Below are 21,011 nucleotides of genomic sequence, written 5' to 3'. Positions count from 1 at the left end.
TGGGAACTCTGACTTTTTTTGTAGTTTCAGGCTCTGTGAGCATGACAAGGCTAAGGTAGGGCTGACATGCACGGGCAGAAAGAAATGGGCACAAGCTCTTCTTTCTGCTGTACAACGGAGAACCTTGCCCAGCACTCAGCCCCCGTCAGGCAGAGGGATAGAGGAATGGGGACTCTGTACTGCAGCAGAACTAAATACCATGTATCATGGAAAATGTTAGCACTCACTCAAGAGTTTTCTTTGTGGGTCACAGATGCAGTTCATTTGCTAGCTAGAAACCCATTCAACCACTTACTTATTTCCTAGAGCACAATACCCTCTTCTTTTGGAACTTAACGCATCTTCTTGCACAAAGGATAACTTCAGTTTTATGACATGTGGCTCATGTAGACATAAATTAACAATTATTAGTTTGTTTAATTCTGTTTTGTAGCACTAGATACAGGAGCTTATGCTGCTGTGATCTAGGAAACCAAACATGGGAAGACTGACTTAAAATCTTCATGGGTGCAAAAACCTATTAGTTCTGATACAAAAAAAATCCCTCAAACTACAAGTGACTCCGTATTATCTGAATGCCTGTCTCCCAGTTTTATTGGACTGTAGGGTCCAATAAAAACACATAAAATATTTTATACTGCCTTCCATGGAGCTTCAGTGTTCTCAGTATTAAATGTCTATCACTTAGTGAATGGTTACACTACTACAAAGGGCATTAATCCTGCCTTTACCATGAGAGATTGCTATTCAGATGGATTTTTTTCCACAATCTGCAAACAGTACAGATTCCTTGACCAAAGGCCTTTGTTGTTCTTTGGAAAATGAAAGGGATGAAAATGTTTTGGACAGGAAAGCTGGAGCCCAGTAGGAGTGTTACACTGACCAGTGGAATCCCAAGACTGGGCACCGAGAAAAACACCAGTCTTGTGCTGAAGGTACTGGAGCAGGTGTCAGGAGGCAGAGGTGCGCAGCCTGTAGCAGACTTCACAGTCAATCCTGCTTTTCACTTCATTTTCATGCTTCAGTACCACATCTGGGAAAAGTCTAGATAGAATGCCTTCCCAAGCTCAAAGGAGGCTTGCAAAGACAAAAGCCCTCACGGTTCTGTAAGGCTCAGACAGTGCAGTGACAGAGGTAGATGAAATGAGATATTCAGCCCAAATCCAAGCTAGTGGCAACAGGAATACTTGTTGTGGTACCCAAGCACAGGAGACACTCATCAGGCTTAGTCAAGTCAATTCACCTAATTCCCAGAATTATTTCTGGGAAAAATTAATTCTGCGAAATAATTCTGGGAAATAATTCTGCAGTACTGTGCAGAACAAAACGTTGTATTTCTATCTTATTTCTATTAATTCTTATTCAATGTTGTTATGTGTTAAATGAACTTTATCTGCAGCTTTCGCTCTGACTTCTGAGGCACATTCCTTGTCCATTGTCTAGTTACAGTCAGAAGGAATCCTTAGAATACACTGAAGTGAAAAACATTCCTTCTCCAGGATATTAAGAAGGGCTAAAGGGTGTAAGATATTATCTTAAAGCTGACCTACAGGAAACATTTACTGTAGCTGCAAAGACTGGCAGAAAACAACTCCTGAGGCTACAATAACTAATGCTTGATATACAGAGACTGAAATGTCATACCACTGGCATTAAGAGATCCTAATGAATTAATAATGCGAAGTGATAAAAGGAGCTTTCTCCTTGCTTCACCCTAAGGATAGTTCAAAGGAATGCTGTGAACCTGGGGGTTATGGCTTTTTAAAATCAAGTTCTCAAACCTACATGTGTCACACCACACAAATGTCTGCAGTAAAACTTCTCTTCAGTGCATGGTTGCACAGCAGCCTTTAGCAAAATGTTCAACTCTTCTCACCTAAATGTAGGCATTTAAACAGCTTACTTCATCCTAAATGGTGCTTAAGTTGCCTAGATGCCACAGAAAGCAAGAAGAGTAATGAATGCTTGAATCCCCACTGCAAACAATGAATGCAATGAGCACGTGAAATTTTTGAAGCACTCAAGGAGCAATTTTTGCCTCATATTCTAACCAGATTCTAGTGATCTTCTACTGGAGATGTCAATTACTGATTTTTCTAATGGCTTAGAAGGGTTTGGTCAGCTTTGCATTCAGCCTTAAAATGGCATGTGAGTGTCAGAAAACAAAAGGGTTAATTTCTCTGCAATCTTTTTCTCTGGGTAAACAAAATACATTTCCCCAGGTTCTCCATAGATCAATTGCATCTTCCACACAGTAGTGCAGGTTAAAAAGGTCAGTCTCCTTTAAATAAGCCCTAATTGACATTTACTTCCCAGAATGAGGGTTATCAAAGGTTAAGGTACATTTCCCTAGGCAGTCAGCGACCTAATTCTAAACATCATTAATCCATTTCACTCTGAAAAGTAACACTGGCATTTTGAAAAGCCTGCTACATGGAGGTACATTGCTGCTGCCTCTTCTGGAGGTTGAGTGAGTTGGGTTCCTTTGCTAAGAGCTCAGGCCATCTCCCATTATTGCTCCTCAAACAATGCCCATGGTCTGCATCTGGCTCGTTATACCTCTCCTCATTGCTGGCCTCCTGTGTGCTGGGAGCACAACTGCTTACTCCTGTCACACTGCCTGCAGGTCTGTGAGAACTCACCCAGTTCCCAGTTGTGTTCCTCCACCTGTTCACGAATGGTTGGTGGTCTCTCACTCAGAGCATGAGTTTGAGCAGCTCCTCATCTGCTCCAACCTATACTGGAAATGCTTAGGCTCAGGTTCACAATGCTCAGGTTCACAGGCAATGACTCACCTGACTCTACACTATACAAATGATGTTGTTATGCACAGATCATTTCTCTGTCACTTTGCTCCTCTCTTCTTGTATCCTCTCCTCCCAACTACCAGTGCCCTGGAAAGGTGTAGGGCAGCTGCCTTGGATCCATGGCTGACCATCTTGCTGTCTTAACAGAGCTGTCCTGTGTGCTTGCTTGAGTTTAAGAAAATGATGTTATCCTCCTTCCCTGGCTCTGCACAGTTTTCCTTGGTAAGCTGATATAGCAAATGCTCAGCCTCCAGCATATCTGAGAACTGACCAGAAGACATCCTACAAGCAGTGCCTTCCTCACTTAATCATGGATGTGAGCACCTCCTTCAGTCATGTCCTGAAACTCCATCAAGACTGTGTGTGTACCACGAGGCACTACAGAAGTGACCCAGAATCTGCTCCTCCCAAACTTGCCCATTTTTCTGTCTAGCATTATCATCTCCCTTCTAACTCTGCTTTAAAGGTGGCTGCAAACAGTTCAACCAACCGGCAGGCACTGAGCAAAGTGGTCCAAAGAGGACGCGCTGTAAAACAGTGAGTCTTTATCTCCTCCTGGTGGCTGAACTATCTGTAGCCACCTGTAAGCACACTGCTGCCTTCTAACAGGTAACAAATCCTGCCAGCTCTGGAGACAGAAATCCCCTCAACACAGTCCCTCCAGGGATCGTTAGCCCAGAGGTTACTGCACAGTCATCTTCAACGGATCCATTTACCAAAGAACAGGAGTCTAAAACATTTCAGGAGAAACTGAAAATAACAAATGAAGCGGTATTTCCAGATGGGAGAAAAGCTGAATTGAAATATTTTCTAACCTCAAAAAGGAAGTATGTTGATAGTTGACACCTTTTCTGTGATACTGGTTATGTTCAGGCTGCAACTGTGGGGATGGAAGAGTGAGCACTGTGTCTTTCACAGTCGGCATCTCACCTGCTGGAGTCAAGTACTTCCAGACTGCGGGCAGGAGCACAAGGCTGCAGGCTGTAACCAGGACTGTTGTGCACTGTGCTGGGGGCTCCTCTGCCAGCTTGCAGCAGAAGCAGTCTGCCCAAAGCCTAAAAGGACAAGAAAAAGAGGTGGGTGACAAGGTGAGGCAAAGAGAAGTCATGAATCAGAATTAGAAGGTAGCAGGGATGGGGGACAAAGAACAGGGTGCTGATCCCTCTCAGGAATCTACACGCACTCCCATCAGCCCTTCTCTAGCACTCTTATTTGCAACTAGAAGGAAGATGATGAGAAAGCTGTTTCCCCTCCATTTTAAAGAAGACTCTAGGAGCACTATAATACAATGAGAGCCATCTCTCAAGGCAACTTGCAACAACTCAGTTCCCCTGGATCTGAGTCGCATTTCTCTCAGGGTCACTTTGATCTGGGCAGGTGCAAAAACAGAATAAGAGGAAAACAACCCAAATTGCAGATACCTTGTATTGCAATAGCATCCCTGGCAAGAAGTTCATTAACACTCTGGTTGAACTGCCAGGTTAAATCATGGATCCATAAAGGACAGCTTTGTACTGAGAGGTTCAAAGGCAATAAAGAGTGTTTATTAGGCAAGGTAATAAGGCATGGCTAGTGTCTGTGCTCTGTAATCTTTTCCATCTGGCATTTACGTGTTTCTACTGACGGCCTGGAGCTCAGCAGCGTTTGTAGAAGCTACTTCATTCTTTTCACCCAAGTGATTGTGCACTGTTGTGGCTCAGCAGCAGGGATGTCTGGATGCTGTCCGATCCCAGTCATTTTAGTTGACCCAAATGTCAGCATCAAAATCAGTGACATCAGTCCTTAGAAAGAAAGAGAGAGGAAGAGGAGGAAAGAAGAAAAAAAGCAAAAGCACTTTTCGGTGTATCCCTTTTATTCAGCCAAGATCATGTTCTTTTTAGTCTTGTGCCCTGCTCAAGGGAGAAAGTAACTTTTGATGGAAAAGAAGATGTGGGTGTCTTAAGGAGATGAAGAGATCAAAGAAACCCTTCACAAAATGGATCACCAAAATTGCTTTTCGTCCCAGTAACAGAAGTAATTCTCAGGAAAAGAAACCTTTGCGGTCATAAGAATGGCATTACTATTTCAGGCCAAAGATCTCTTTTCTGACAGGGGGCACAAGCCCATGGTTAGGCAAAAGACAGAAGAAGAAAGGAAGGTTTAAATGATTATTCTCTTTGTGTCATTTTTCTCAGGTGCCAAAATTTTAAGAACCCCCTCAACTGTTGGTTATATCTGCACCATTCTATTTAACAGCCACCCATGCATAAATCCTCTACTGTCTTTCTGAACCACATTTATACTTCCCATAGTGTCCCGTGGCAAGGAGTTATGTCCTACACCAGTGCTGGTGTGGCGGCTGACAGCAGAGGTCTGTGTCCTAGCAGCCTGATTTTTGCCCTCCCTGGGAAAATACCCCAGGTTACCCTTGAGTTTCATGAACCATTTCAAGCCACAGCAAATTCCAACAAGAAAATAAGTCACTGGAAAATTTCCAACCAAAAAGACATTCTAGGTGGGGGAAAATCAGTATGTCTAAATCCAACTTTTATTTTAGATTTTATTTCTATACTATGTTGCAGCTCTGACTGCAAGTCTGTACACTATTTTGGATACTAATATCCCAGTATTAATGAATATGTTCTCTGCATCAGTGAGGTCTTTGATAACATACCAACAATGGAACTATACACTATGATGTTCACCACTGGTGATGAATCTTTTGAAGCCATGTGTCAATCTATGTCTGGTAAAATAGGCAGAGGGCTATCTATGAAGATTTTTTTCCCAAGGATTGCTATTAAAAGTCCTTATCAGTTTAATAACAGGCTACAGAAGGAGGTGTGTTGTAGGCTCCTTTTAACTTTGAGTTCAGGTATCAATTCAGTAATAAACAGAGTAGTGGGCGTTGTTGAGAAATACAGCATTTTCACTTCTGTGTGAGAGGCAAAGCATCAATAAGGTGCATAAAGGTTCCGAATTTCAATTCAAAGTTACAGTAAATAAGCCTTAGCCTTCTACTGTAAATCAAGGTGATGAAGAGCCAAGTGTTGCAGCTTGATTCCCATGATAGCTATTTCTTTTTTCCTTTGACTTCAGGAAATGTCATCCTACTCTCTACACATTTGAAATATTTGCACTGTGGCCTGCAAGACATGTTTCAGGACTTACTAGAAGACATATTTCATTTTCCTATTTCTTTTTTTTTTTTCCTTAGTCTTGGATAAACTGTTTGCTAATGGTTTGCTATTAATGTTTCAGATTGTATTTTATAAAACACTGCTCTGAGTCATATAACTGAACAGCCAAGTTGTAACTGTCTTTCATTAATATTAGCAATATTATGCTATATAAATGAGAACAAAATAATTCAAGAAAGATCCTCTTCCCAAGTCTCCTACTATTATTTCCACTTCAATCTACCCCATTTTTCTTTCTCAAAGTTCATTTCTAAAATAAAAACACACAAAAACCAAGTTCTGGCTGTGACTGTTCACTGAGAAGTTGCTAGCTCTCTGAAATCCTTCATTTATTTTATTGGAATTACTTAGAATAAAGGGATTTATACAGGGAAAGCAAGAATCTCAAATCTAACCCATTAATATCTTCTCTCCCTTGTGCCAAAGCTAGGAAGACTGTGGCAGATCTTTTCACTTAAAGGCGGGTTGAGAGTAGGGAGAAGAACCTGCATTCTTTAAATGGTGTTTTAGTTCTAAGTGCTTCAGGATTTGTCTTTGTGGCTGACCCAAGCTTTAGAAAAAGTTGTCAGTATTACTACTAACACTGTGAGTGGCACTGCTGCTTTCAGTGAGGCTGGCTCCAAAAGGAAGATGTCACCAAACAGAAGAAATAGGCACACAGCCCGGCTCCTTATTTGCCAGTGAAGTGTGAGGTGACTTTCAGAGGACCAAGCCTAATGCACTAGTTCTGCAGCATGAGGTACCAATTCGTCTGTAGAGGAGGCATAATCAAAGCCAAACAGCAGCTGATTTCTGAACAGGTGCTGGTTATAACCTTGTTGTTTACCTATCTGCAAATCACTCAAGGCAGCTGTGGAGCCATCCTTGTGATCTAAGAGCGCTTGCCCACTGAGACACACATCAGCTCTCTTCTCTTCTACATCTTCTTAAAAAACTGTCAAGTCCTGTGTGAAAATATCAGCTGTTACCTTGAATTACTGTTACCACAGAGATGCTCCACTCATGTAAGCCCAATCTGAAGTGTATGAGTAGAAACATGGAAACTGATCGGCCAACCAAGTACTGTGCAACTCTGAAATATCTGTCCTTACATTGTCTTATTCCAGAACTGCTCCCACAAATCTAGATTACGCTGTTCATTTCCCACATATCTCCCTTTACATCTCCTCTCTGTGGGTGGACATGATCAGGAAGGATATGAGAGACTACCAAGAACAGCAGTGGCTCGCTAGATCCCTATTTTGGAGTGAAGAATGCAAAGGACAGATACAAGTGAGGGTCTAATTTTACACCATGAACTACATTCCCAGCTGATGTTGAGAGTGTTAATGAAATCTACTTCTAGCCATAATCCAAGATGTTGACCCAGACCATTGACAACAAAAGGAAGAAATGTGTAAGGAGGTGGAAACATGCCATTGGATAGTGAACATGGCTCATCACTGAAATTCTGATGATGCACCTGTGTCACAGGCAGGCCTGTATCAACAGGAAAGAAACAAACAAAAAAAAAATCCCGCTCTCTATAAAGCATCCTACTTCCTCCAGCAGTTAAATAATGCACAGCAGATTATTATGTCCTAACTGTCCTCAGGGTTTCCTCAGCTAACCAGTAGTGACCTATCTGATGCTATCTTTAGATGCTGTACTCTTGGAAACCATAGGAGACGAATGTTAGTCCATGCAAAGGCCATATCACTTAGAAGATTATTTTTCAGAAATCCTTTAGAAATTATTTGAGACTGTTGAGGAAAACATGGAGATTTTTACCAGGAAGACTTCTATGATAAGTCTTCCAAAACTGATGTGACACGAGAACACTAAAAGGCTTCCAGATCATCACTGGACTGTTTTCCCTCATGCCTCTGGCAGATAGAGAAAATACGTTTGATTGCTTTCAAACCTTATGAATCCAGGTCTGTTCAGCATCTCTAAGTAGAACATCCCCTGCTCCCTTCATATGAAGTGTTGTACAGACAAACAACAAGCCAGAAGCTCCAAATAATGTGAAACTGTAGGAGATTTCCTGAGACATGAAAAGTAGTCAAGCATCTGAATTAACACAGATATTAGATGGCGGTAGTATCTTCAGACATTACCTTTGCTGGCTGCCTTTTTCTAGCCTCCACTTGTGGAGATCCCAGTGGAAAGGTTTGCAATGTTTTTTGAAATCTGAATGTCCAAATCTCTTCCCACGACTCTGTTTAAGCCTCAGCCAGTCCAGCTTCCTGGAGGAGGAAGAGCAAGAAATAGGCACACACCCATTTGTCTGAAGATGAAAATTCATTTTGCCAGAGAGAGAATTAGTTCATATGAGACTAAGAAATTGGAACTCGCCAAGCTTGTAAGCTGTTAAATAGGAACTAAATCACTTCATGTAAACACCCACAAGAACAGCCCAATATGCGCCAAGGGCTCTTCTCTTCCTGTCAAACCCTGGAGCTACCCTCAGCTGGTTGATCAGCATGTCACCAACAATGCACATGATGCACTGGAATGCAGCACCTAAACACAATCCAGGTCCCATGAAAAGACAGTATATTTAAAGGAAGCTTCCACGCAGTAGCAAAATTTGTTCTGTCCTCCTGGCTTATGGGGAAAGCCTTCAATATATTTACAGGGACACACGTGGAGTAACACAGCTGCATGGCTGTAAGTGTGGTGCTTTGCTTCCTCCTCTAAAACTATTTTTAAGACAGTGTCTAAACTTCAAATTGCTGTACTAACTTGCCAGTGTTCTGTTTCCATTAGCACAGCCATTGACTAACTCACCTGGGAAGTGTCTGATCTGAATCATCTACTGTTTGCTCCACGGCCAGATCCAACAGCAGCAGAAAACAGCTCTTGGTGACAACTCAGGCAGGCAGACTCTACAGCAAGGTGAGACAGAACAGAAAATGAAAGACCACGCGCAATGTGCCCTTCTTTAAAGAGCAACATTTTAATGTCCTTTTAAAGATGTGCATCTTCCTTCGGAAGAAAAAGATGTAAACCAAGAAAGAACTGTAATGCTTCAGTCCCTAAAGCAGCACACCCAATGTAACCCGGTTTTCGTGACACCTGTAAATGTCATTAATATTGCAAATTAGCAAGTTTAATTATAGGAACGGGTGGATTATGGTATGCTGTAACTTTATTTCTCAGCTTGCCTCTGATCATTCCTAAACAAAAATGTTGTGGCTAATTCTGTAGATATTACACCAAGTGACGTGATTAAAAGGAAAAAGGTAATTAAAAAGTCTGTATACAATAAAATAGGTACTTAATTGTACAGTATACCTTAATGAAAAAATTATTATTCATAAATTTAATCAGCCTGTAATTTGCCTCCAAGGCACCTGATTAAAATAATGGTAATGAAATCTTGGCACAGTGAGACAGATACTCAGAACCCAACGGCTTCCACTGAAAAAAAAAAAAAAAAGACTCCTTGTTGCATCTGCCAGGCACCTCTGAAAAGCTGGCCACCTCACTTATGTGAACCAGTGAACCAGGCATGCCCCGAGAGGGCTTTTAATGCAATCATTCCATTTAGGTACTCTATTTGCAGCTGCTTTAAAGTATAACATGTCAAAACCTGACCTTGTCACCTTTAGGCTGAGCGAGGGAAGGAAAGAGTAAAACATGATCACCTCCGAGATACAAAATCTGCCAGATTCTGCCAGTTCTGTTGCCCTAAAGCACACCATCTGCTGCCGTACTCTGGAGATGGTGCTAGCACTGTGCCCACTGTGGGTAAGAGACAGCCCCAGGTATGTGGGTTTGGATTTATGGGGTATCAGATGAGCTGGGCCACGAAGCCTGCTCGGTGATGGCTCTGCTTGAAGCTAGCTGCATTACTGTTTTTCTAAAAGGAAAATACTGTTCACAGAGGACAAAGGGCTTTCTGTCAAGTTGTGGAAGGGACTCGGTTTTGAAAAGGTGGAGAAACAGCAACAGTGAGGTCAGCTTGAAGAGGAGTAGGGTCACAGTGAAGGGGTCCATGAACTAGCTTGTTCATTTTAGCGTTGCAGATACATTTTTTTGCCTCATTCCTCAAGTTGTGCTGAACGCAAAAGAGGTTTTACCCATACAGGACTTTAACAGATCTAAGTCATCTCCCAAAAGCACTTTTCACTGAAGGATTCTACCCTTGTGCTCATTGGTATGTCTGCTCAGCCTGGTTTACCCTAAAGTGATGACTGCTTTATGCTTCTCAGTCCCATTCAGGACAACGGTGTGTTCTAAGGGCTGATGGAGGAGAGGCAATCTTCAAATGCACTGCTGCCATAACAGAGTTAGAGATTTCTCTAATTTTCCTTTAAGAGGCTTGAGATTATTGTTCTTCTGATTTATACAATTTTTGCTCTGGCAGTTCTCCCACAAAGTCACTGAATTTATGTCGCCGTAAAACAGTTGCATGTAGTACTCTGTGTGTGTGTTCCTCTGTTAGTGTGGTTTTAAGCTTCATAAAACACTGATCTCACAAGTGTGGAAACAGTCAGTTGTTCAGCTGGAATAAACCACAGCAACTGTTGTTATCAGGAGCTAAATTTATTTACCTTAGCTAAGAATTGTGGCATAAGCGATCTTCTCAAGTTACCTGCAACGTCTCTAATCTACTGACCTTCAAAAATAGGAAGACTTTGTCTGGCAAATGTTTATTTCTTGCTGTAATTTTCTCAATTGCCTTTTTCCATTTCCAGACTTAGAATATTTGTCAGTCTTATCTAGTACTACTATTGCCTTCTACAAGATGCTATCATCAATAACAGATAAGGAGGACTAGCAATTATTTTCCCTTTCTTTCAAATGTGAAGCATGTGATTCCCTGCTGCCTAGTCCTGCAGAGCAGATATATAAGAAGGTAGGGTAAATATAAAATAAATGTGGCTGCTCTGGGGAACGCGCAAATCTTCATCTGTGAACAAGGATTTTCCTATCTCCTTTATGTGCCAATCAAAATGGCAACAAACACAACACAATCCTTTTCCTCACACAAATCGGTTTATTTTCCTCATCTGCCCTACTACAGTTTTGCAAACCAAATTCACGATTTGGCTTTTTGTAGACATAGCTCTGACATGATCATTCTTTGTTCTGCAGGTGATGCCATATGATCTCACAGTACAAAGGCCTGCAGAGGTCTTTCTGCAAATGTGTGAAACATCCCTAAAGACAAAGTCTGAGCTTTCAGAAGGGGTGAAAGGGAAATGAAGCTGTCACATGAGGCAGCATCCTATTAGCCTCCAGTGGAAAGTCAGCCCATGCCTCTGTATTTCACATGCACAAACAGATGGCTGAACTCCAACTTAACAGCTTTTTTTTTTTTTAAAAAAAAAAAAAAAAGATTAAAAGCAGGATACTGATATCTCTAGCTGCACAAAGGTAAAATTGGGGGTAAAACTGACCTGGTAAAACCTGCCCATACTCTTCTGCTGCAGCAGGATGCAGCCTGACAGAAAGAACATAACTCCTCAAAACTCTGGACTTAATTCTCACTTAAGCTTAGACAACTCACTCTCTCCATCTACCTCAATGCAGAGAACATACATTGCTTTATTTATAAATAAACCAGAAATACAAACCCTATAATCCTTATTCACCTTATTTTCCAGACAAGAGTGAGGACTTGTTATCCTTTAAGTTGTGGTTTTGCACCTTAAAAGAATCAACCAGAGCCTTCAGTCCCTTCTAGAGTAAGACAGACCTTTTCTAATGGTTTTTGGAGTCTTTTCTTTCCTTCTTTCTTTTTTGGGGGGGTTTTGGGGTTCTAGTTTGGGGTTCTTACACTGGAAGCCTGTAAGACTCACACATGAAGCTATTTTTAACTCTTACTCCGATAGATCAAGGACAACCTGGAAGATAACCAAGGGAATGGAATACACAGGCTCACCTGAGGATGACTCGAAGCATGTGTTTAGCTTGTTAATGCCACAATCTGCAACAAAGACCCACATCTGAAAAATGAAACGCACAGAAAGCAATATAAGCAAAATAAATACTGCAGCTTTTCAAGTGCCCATTAGTAATATACTTTCAAAGCAAGCTGACTGCTTCAAGTGTAGAGGAACTTTCATGAGCTTGCTTATGGAACCCTCTGCCAGAATTCAACAGGTAAAAATCTTCATTTAATCATCTTAGGATAGTGTCATGCTGGGCTACTCAGAGATGAAATTGAAATGTTACAGATGGTTGGCCTTTCTTTACAAGTTTCAACATTGCACAATTAAAAAGACAACATCTAGCCCTTCCATACTAGTTCTGGTAAAAACCAGAAACGTGGAGATGCCACGGAGCCATTTTGCTAGCTCAAAACCAGCATGCTAGGGTCTAGCTTGGAAAACAGCACAGTCGGGTGCAAACATCACACACCCACCTTGCAAGAATCTCCTAAGCTAAAAGAGTTAAGATGCAGACTATGACATGGGAACACAGGAAAGGAGTAAGGTAGTGTGAGTGGAGAAAAAACAATCAAATTACACAGTTGCTTTGATATTACATTTATGATTTAGCAGTGTTCTCTCTGATTTGAAAAAAAAAAAAAAAAAAAGAATGCCTGCTGGAGTAGCTGAGAAAATTTCCCTTTCTCAAATTCAACACTCAGAATTTTCCCCTTCTCGGTTTCACTACTGTATTTAACGTTGGAAGACACAGAGCTACCACAGATCTCCTGTTCAATATTTCCTTTTGAACAAAGTGAAATGCCAAAGGCAGTATGAAACCAACTAGAAATAGGAGGTCACATTCTGGTGTAAACAGGCCTAGCCTCATTAAAATTTGCTGCAGCTCAGTGATTTACCCAAATCAAGGCCCTAGCCTGTGATTATTTGACATCTTTTATCACAAAGCAGACTGTGTTCCCAAAGGGATGGATTCTCTCAGCATAAGACCTAACTCCTTAACCTGCTAAAACCAATGCCACTGACACAACTGTGGGATATTATTCCTTTTGAGTAAAGGAATCAGCCGGAGTCAGCACCAGGTGAACTCTAGGCTCAGCTGCTGACTAGCAGACTACAAGGACATGATTCTCATACAGTAATATTATTACTAGCACACATGCTGTTCAAATCCAGGTGTAAATTAAATACTCTTTTTTTTCTAGATTCCAAAGATACTGATTCCTGGACATGAGGTTTGAAATTGAGATTTACTGCATGTGTTGGAGACAGGAAGGACTAACAGATTTCTGTATTCTGTACCTGGATGGGCATATGCGGCCTTACCATGTCTAGGCTTGACATGATAACCACTGGGTTTTCTAATCAGAAGTTGAGAGGGTAAATACCACACAGCACTAATCATGTAGGAAACACATTGCCCTTGGTGAATTACAGCACTCTTTAGGAAGCATTCCCCTGATCGTTTGTTCCCTGATGGATACTCATTAAAAAACAAAGCGTAAAGGCTATTGCTGTCTGTGTTGACAACAAAGGGTGGCTAGAACAGCTGGGTTTGTCTAACATTTTCTAGACACAAAGCAAAGGACGACAGTAGCCAAACACAGACTAGGTGCCTAGTAGAAATTCAGAGGAGAGAACAATCAAACACCTCATCCTGTATTGACACTGTAAGCCAGGACTAAGAAAAAGAGAAGCACCTGGAAAGTGCATTCCTTTATAATGTCCTTGTCCTCCTGTCTTTACTTACTTTTTGATGCATGAGGAATTTGACAAGACAAAATATTACATTTCTCCCTCTCTTTAGTGTTAACCTGCTGGTCACAGCTTCTGATTTACACCAGTTTGAAGCCACACTCAGGTCGATTAAGTTTTAGCCAACTTCAAGCAGAAAACAGAAGAAAAATGTGCTCATTTGTAAAGTATTCATCTGAGATTTGGAGCCTGGGATTGCATTCCTGTCTCCTACAGAATCCAAATGGATATCTGGGCAAACCAACTCAGCTCTGTGTCTTGCAGACACACTCCTTTTTCTCTAATCTCTTTGGGGTAGATTTTGGAAATGTGCTTGGTAGAGGGATGTAAGGGATTCTCTGAAAAGGCACAAGACACTCTTCAGCCTTGCCTGTGTATTTAAGTGCATATAAATTACTCTCATAAGAAAATTCTTCTCTGTTTTTCTGTCAGGTTTTCAGATTAGGAATGGAGGCGGAGGGTGGAAAGCTGTCCAAACACCGACAGCTTCTGCCTAGCATGTCTGGCACTGCCTCATACGGACGTACTGTGTTCACGCTCTAGATCCAGCCCGTCAAGTTGCCTCTCTGAAATCAGCAAAGCACTGGTGTCAATTAATGAGGAATCATAGAACTTACACACTATGAAGTCTCCCTCACTATTCCTAAAGCAATGTCTATTGCTTAACTCAGCCAGTACTACAGCATTTAAGTCCCCAAGCTGATCAGTCACTGTTCTAAAATGCATTGCTAGAGAGTGTTGGAACTCAATACTGGAAATAAAGCAGAGGGAATGAAATGTGAAGCACTATGTATTAGACTTATACCAAGACACAGATCAGAGTTATTGTCCAGCAAGAGCCGATGTGAATCTGATTATATTTCACTATTAAGTCTGTGTATTATCCCTTTGCTTCAGCTATGTTTCTGCTAAACAAATTCCTAAAGTAGATTACTTCTTCCTGCCTTCTCCTATCCATCTCCATTGTACCCCAACAGCAAGATGAATCCGTTAGTGGCGAGGATTTGAAACCATTTGCACTCATTTCCCACTCTATCTTCAAGCACCATCCTCATTCCCTGCTTGTCATTCATGTTCATGCAATGCTTTCCCTCAAATGTTGTCCCAAGCCAAATGGGGAGCAAAGGAAATTGATGCTTCTGACATGGAGCTTCCCATTTTGATGTATTTTTCTATTTGCTGTTAATGCACTGGAAACTGTTATTTCTGACCATCCATTTGTTTTCTGTACTAGCAGAGCAGAGCAGAGAAGCAGCTTCTAATGCCATGTTCTGATGGGACAAAAATAACACAGAACTTAGTCACTTCTGCTGTGTTTCTTTTCAAGGTGTAAGCGAGGTTTGTACTTAATCTGATCTTCTGTCTTCAGATCAGGTAAATAAATTTTCAAAGCTTCATTGTGAAACCAGATGTTTAGATCATCTTTGGTTTATTTTCTGATTAAAGTATGTGTTTTAGTCTTACACTTATTTTAAAAACTTCAGCCCAAGAAGTAAAATAAGGTCTAAGGGCTCCAAATTTAGAAGAGCATTAATTTATGCGTTCAAAAAACACATCGGTTGCTTTCAAAAGACAACTACTTTTTTGGAAAACCTGCAACACATTTTATTCACGGTTCCACAATTTCCTTTAGGCTTGAAGTGAGATTTTACATTAGCATCTGCCTTTCTCCTTTGAGGGGGCGAGGGGGTGAGCAGGGAAGAGAAATAGCAAGTACACATCTGTCCTGAATTGTAAATATATGTAAAATCCAGACTTTCTAATGTGCCTCACTGTAACTCATCAGGATATTTTGGCTATTTGTGCTAGAATCTGTTTCTTTTGTGGATGAGCCATCAGCTGATCGTTGCTGTAGTACCACTCTGGTGATAAAGAACAAAACCTTGTGCAGAGTTGTTCCCGAGTACTACAATATCAGAATAACTTCCTGTACAGGAACAACTTAAAGTTGTGTGTCAGAGGGAAGAGGGCATAAACCAGGTATAAGGATGAATACTAAGCGTACAGAAAGAAAAGGCTCTTTCAAATCCACCTACCTCCTGGACAATCATACAGGTGTCACATGCCATCACGCTTGCCACAGGAAACAGGACTGGAAGGAACATCACGCAGTTACATGGTGTGTCCCACTGCTCCACTGAAAATGAGAGAAATATGGCTCAGAATCTTCCACCAAAGACTGGGTTTCAAGCTCCTGTGTGCAAAGCAGCTGTAAAACTCTACTTCCAGATTCAAACTCCAAGTTCAGTATCTCTCTTCTTACCTGAGATGATAATTCCTTCTTTCAGGCATGCTGCCATAACAATTATGACAATTTACATTGGAGCAGCCAAAGAAGGGCAAATGATGGATCACCAGAGCATAGTAAATAGCACCGTAGTAACACTGGGAAAGATTAATTGGTCCCTTCCATGAAAAATGTGCAATTCCAGGAGCAACCTAGAAGCAACAAATGGAAACAACGAGCAGATGGTAACTGGGGGAACCCGAAGAAACAATAAAGACAATTACTGATAAGCAGTGGTGCTGTACACCCTCCAATGGGATATCATTTGAAGAAGACAGTGGTTTGATTTCCTTGCTATCTTGTGGGCTACATATCTAGCACAACAAAGCAACCATAAACTCAATTTAACAGGCTTTATGACGTGCTTTATGTTTGCTTTGTGCCACTGGGACAATGTTAGGCAGAGAGTGCCTGCCTATGAATCTACCTCTATGATATTGGTCCAGGTGGGAAATAAGCTTGAAATGCAGTTGATTCGTAAGAAACAGATGGTGAGATTCACTGCTATGCAGGGTGAAACCAAAGCAGTCCAAGTCGGGGTCTGGGGTCCCTGGCTGAGCTTTTGCTTCAGGAAGCTGCCACTTCACGTAGGCAGGTATAGGAAGTGCCACACTGGTGCTTTTCTCTCTGGATAACCTCACCATGTCTTTGGACAGTCTGTCTTTTCCCAGGACAGAATGAGGAGACCTGAAGCCTCACAGAGTCTTCCAGAAGCCTATTAGCTCCTCTGTAAGTTCCCCTGAAATCCTACTCTCTTTTCCTACCGACAACTCACCCATTTCTAAAATGTCATTGTCCCTTTCCTCCATCCCCTAAACAATAACTGTGTGGCTAAGAAGCTCCAAGCTAGACCTGCTTCAAGGTAGAGAAAATGTGTTTCTAGACCTTAAGTTCCACAGAAACCTGTGCGTCTCTGGATAGATCCTGCAAATGGAGGCAAAAATGGGCTAAAAGATGTGTTAGGAAGGGAACGTTCTCTTCCATACACAAGACAATTAAGCCCTACAAACATTCCTAAAAAGGTTCATCTTTCCCCCTCGGTGCAGACAAGACCAACACCACACCATTCTTTCTTTCTTTTCCCTTGTCTGTGCTCTCTCTCCTTATGTCTGTGAGGCTCAGGCTGCGAAATGCAACACCAGCCATCCTTTCAGACACTTCATTTTCTAGTGCTCAGTATCCTTGCCCCCAGAAAAGAGGCTATTCCAGAGGCTGGGAGAATTCCTCAAGACAATGTGTCTCAAAGTGTCTCTAAGGAAGAGAAAACAAGAAGTCTGATGCTGGAGATGAGTGTCTCAAAAAAAAAAAAAAAAAAAAGCTAATTTCCCTGTCAGCAGCCTCCCATTAACCAGGTGCTTGTGCATGGGTGACACAGTGGAATGTTCTCGGGAAGAAAACAGATTTCAGTGTCAAAATTGAAAAGGGTTATTAATACAAACAGAGGAGATAAACTACAATGATTGCTGAACATTATGAAAAATACCTCAACAGTGTCCTCTTCATGTTGCTTGCTCACAATTTGAGAGTTTAAAGGACAAAGTCATCATGCAGATCCAAGAGGCTTCCTGGAAACACTCACATCTGCCTTCGAACATCCTTTTTCTTTTTTTCCTTCTGACAATGTGATGCATAATTGACCTTCTGTGTTTAGCATCTGCGGTTATCAGAACAGCTTCCTTCTAGTTAGGGAACATAACAAATGCAGTCACCTCAGTCCTGTTCCCACTGAAATTAGACGTGCAGCTTTAGCAAAAGTAACATGAAAAACTGTAAAGGATGATGAATACACAGCCTCTTGTGTAAGGTCCATTACAACATTGACTGTTGCACAGATCCAAGCATAATTACAGAATAAGATGAAATAAACTCAGGAAAGTTTGGCTCCATTCAGTATGCTGCTGGTGTAAGTGCTGAGCAGAGGGATTACACTGACACACCCTGAAGCATCTTGTACCCTTTCGAACTCCTTCCAAACACTCATGAGAAGTCAGGAGGAGACACTGGAGAGTTTACCGAGAACCAATTCAACTGACAGTCAGCAGCTCAGAACTTCAGGATCTGTAAGTGAATTGGGGGCTTGTGGAAGAACTTAGTGATGATCTGAAGTGGGGGGGGGTGGGGGAAGTAAAAAGTTTGTGGTTTAAGTTGTAGACTAGTCAGCAGAAAGAAATAATGAAAGGATGGGACTTTTTCCTTAGCAGCCCTAAAGAACAGCACGTCTATGAACAAACACTGAAGGTCTGAGCACCTAGTTCATGCAGAAGTACCAACATCTAACTACGAGAGAGCAGTATGAGAATGACATGGGTAGCAAGGGACAACCTCCTTCTGCAGAAGCATTTGATGCCAAGCGTTGTGGAGGACAAGACACTGAAGTAAGTGGGTGTAGTCCTGGTCCTGTGTCCCTGTGATCCTAAAAATCCATTGTATGACTTTGAGTGGGATGTAGCAGCTTTTCTAAAGAAAAACTAATACCCATGTGAGATATTGCTTGGATTTCTCTATTATAGAAAGAATAATGTTTTGGGTTCCCCCCAAACTACTCCCACCCCGACCACCTCTCCTGGAAACCTAACTGCATTTAAATTTAAAAATAAAAATCTTGTTTCACTCTCCTGCCTCAAACGATGAACGTATGCCTCTAGAACGGCCTTTGATTAATCTAATAGCATTAAACGATGAGAAGAAAAATGGCAGAACCAAATTCTGAGTTCTATGTTGGCACCTGGAAATGAAACGTATCAGAAGAAATGTGCTCTGAGACTGGAATGCTCTGAATGACAACGAGAAAACAGCGTGCAGGATTTACTAAACAGACTCGTTCTGTGATGCGCGAGGCTGTAATACCTTGTTACTTGAAGTAAGTGCAACCACAGGTTCAGTTGTTTACATAGCAATATTTTGTTCAGTACCTCTCTCACTCTCTTCCTCAGACTGAAAGAAGGAAAAGCAATGCTTGATATCCACACCTAGTTTCCTACCTGGAATTAAGAGAGTATTAGCAGGTACGTTTTAAACAGTGAAGCTGATGAAGAGTCAGATCCTGAATATACACAACCGTTCCTTTCCACATTGAAGCTTCTCTTCATATTGTTGTATATTAGGCTTTTTGCTGCTCCATAGGCTTTACATCATTGATTTCAGGACAGTACAATCATGCTGACGCTACAGACACATACATATTTCACAAAAATCTTCTAGCTATAGGAACTCAGGAGTGAAGCAGAAACCCTGTAGAATAACAACAGGATAAAACTGTTGAGGTGCTTTGCACTGCTTTGCTTGTATTTCAATTTTTATTATGGATGAGGAAAAATACAAAGTCCCTGGAGATCTTAATTTTGTGTCTTTCTCTTTCAAGGAAAGCGCCACTTCCTTTGGGGCACTGGTAAATCACTCTCCGTACCTCATGCCTCCGCATGTCTCTAGATAGGGGAGCTTCAAGGGAGTCTCTCACATTCCTTACTGACAGCACCTGATGCCAGGAGCTACCAAAGTGACAGGAACCTCCAGAATCCACAGTCACGAGAACAATTGTCTCTGAGCAACACTACATGCCCTGTCTGTCCAGGAGATATACCACAGAATGGCTTGGGTTGGAAGGGACCTTACAGATCAGCTGAGATCCAACGCCCCTTACCATGAGCAGAGATGCCACCCAGTAGATCAGGGCCTCAACTGAACCTGAAGGGCTGAAGACAGAGACAGCTACAGCGTTGCTCGAGCAAGGACTGCAGGCCCTGGGCCTACATGGAGCTCACGGATCCATGGGAAGTGGGTGGGAGCCCACATGAAGCTGCCAAAAAGCAGTCAGGGCTTTTAGGTAGTGCACACCAGGGATGCCTGCTGCCCACCTACCCTTAATTTAAACAGGCCATGCGTAGAGCCTGTATGCTGGACAAAAGGAGGCTGGTACAGAGACAGTTGATGACACAGCCCACGGTGCAGGTGTTTTTCCTATGAGAAAGGCACCGTAACACCATCACAGCCCGAAACATCAGTGCTTAGAATAGATCTTCCTCAGATTCTCCAAAAAATCCCGCTGGAAAAAATGCACCACGAATCCAGAGCTAGTCTGAGTAACAGCAAATACGAGGTGGGGCCAAAATCAGGGACACGAAGAAATGGGGATTTAATTTAGCTCAGGGAGGCTTTTAGGTCATGGCAAGAAACAGAAAGTTGTTTAGTTGTTCTCAAGTCCCAAGAGCTCCTACACCCTACACAAAGGAGAAAAGCTTACTCAAAGTTTGCTTCTGAGCAAGGGCCATTAGATGAAACTAACCAACATCAGCCAGCTTTTTAAAGTCTTTTCAGTTCAAGCTTCCTGAAAGAAAATTTGTTTTTAAAAAAACCTGGCACAGGTTTCTGCAGACCAGAACCTTAGCTGGGACTAAGAAATGTTCGTGATGGATCTGCTTTGCCCCTGTGAGCCAAATCCTAGTCTCAACGGCAAACCTGTCAGATTCCACCTTTAAGGAAGAGAAAACAAGAAATCTGATGCTGGAGACGAGTGAATGCTGGGAATGGCAGCTTCAACCAAGACCATAAGGACAAAAATTCATGAGCAGCTCCACTACCGATGGCCGACACCAGGTTTGGCAGTAAGCAAGTTCCAGCAACTCTAACTGTGATGTACTTGGCTCAATTTTCAAAGAAACCCATCATGAGAAAAATAAACTCCAATCCTCCCTATTTCACACCGTTGCATTTAGCCATGCTTCCCAAAATGGCATCTACCGTGTGCTGATGATTTTTGCAGATCTGCCTGTTAACGTCATTAATAAAAAGCAAATTATTCTGGAAATCTCACCCCAGTTTTGAGTGCATTTAAGAAAATCTGGGTTTATATGCACACTAATCAAAAAAGTCAATCTGCCTTTAATTATCTTCCAAAAGCAGGTGTCCCCATAAACTGCTGAATTATATTCACCCACAAAATAATAATTCTTCAGTAAGATAGCTCAGACTCTTATGAATGGGAGAAATACAAATGGAATCATTCACTGGGCTGCTGAATGTCTTCTTATTTTATTGTTTCACCAATTAACCAAGCCTGAGAGCCTTTGAAGTATCAGCTGTGATAAGCTGTTTGACATCATTG

The 21,011-nt window shown here is 41.8% G+C and overlaps 1 protein-coding gene across 37 annotated transcripts in view; it reads right to left on the bottom strand.

Annotated features, from left to right (window-relative positions):
- Nucleotides 1-21,011, bottom strand: part of LOC310898416 (maestro heat-like repeat-containing protein family member 2B) — an 83,201-nt gene that overhangs the window by 17,397 nt on the left and 44,793 nt on the right. For 31 of the 37 annotated variants that reach the window (XM_083833448.1, XM_083833452.1, XM_083833459.1 and 28 more), the window contains 8 exons: nucleotides 18,892-19,141; nucleotides 17,394-17,589; nucleotides 15,887-16,062; nucleotides 15,660-15,760; nucleotides 11,862-11,925; nucleotides 8,759-8,856; nucleotides 8,086-8,214; nucleotides 3,738-3,862 (listed from right to left, as the gene is read on the bottom strand). The gene's annotated coding sequence lies outside the window, so the exon portion shown is untranslated. Of the gene's footprint in view, nucleotides 1-3,622; nucleotides 3,863-8,085; nucleotides 8,215-8,758; nucleotides 8,857-11,861; nucleotides 11,926-15,659; nucleotides 15,761-15,886; nucleotides 16,063-17,393; nucleotides 17,590-18,891; nucleotides 19,142-21,011 lie in introns of all 37 variants that reach the window. The other 6 variants (XM_083833467.1, XM_083833471.1, XM_083833475.1 and 3 more) reach the window with 4 other exon arrangements.

Source organism: Anser anser (genome assembly GCF_964211835.1).
Source record: "Anser anser genome assembly, chromosome: 4".
NCBI lineage: Eukaryota > Metazoa > Chordata > Aves > Anseriformes > Anatidae > Anser > Anser anser.
The sequence above is the reverse complement of the archived record's forward strand: the minus strand, read 5'-3'. Positions and strand labels throughout refer to the sequence as shown.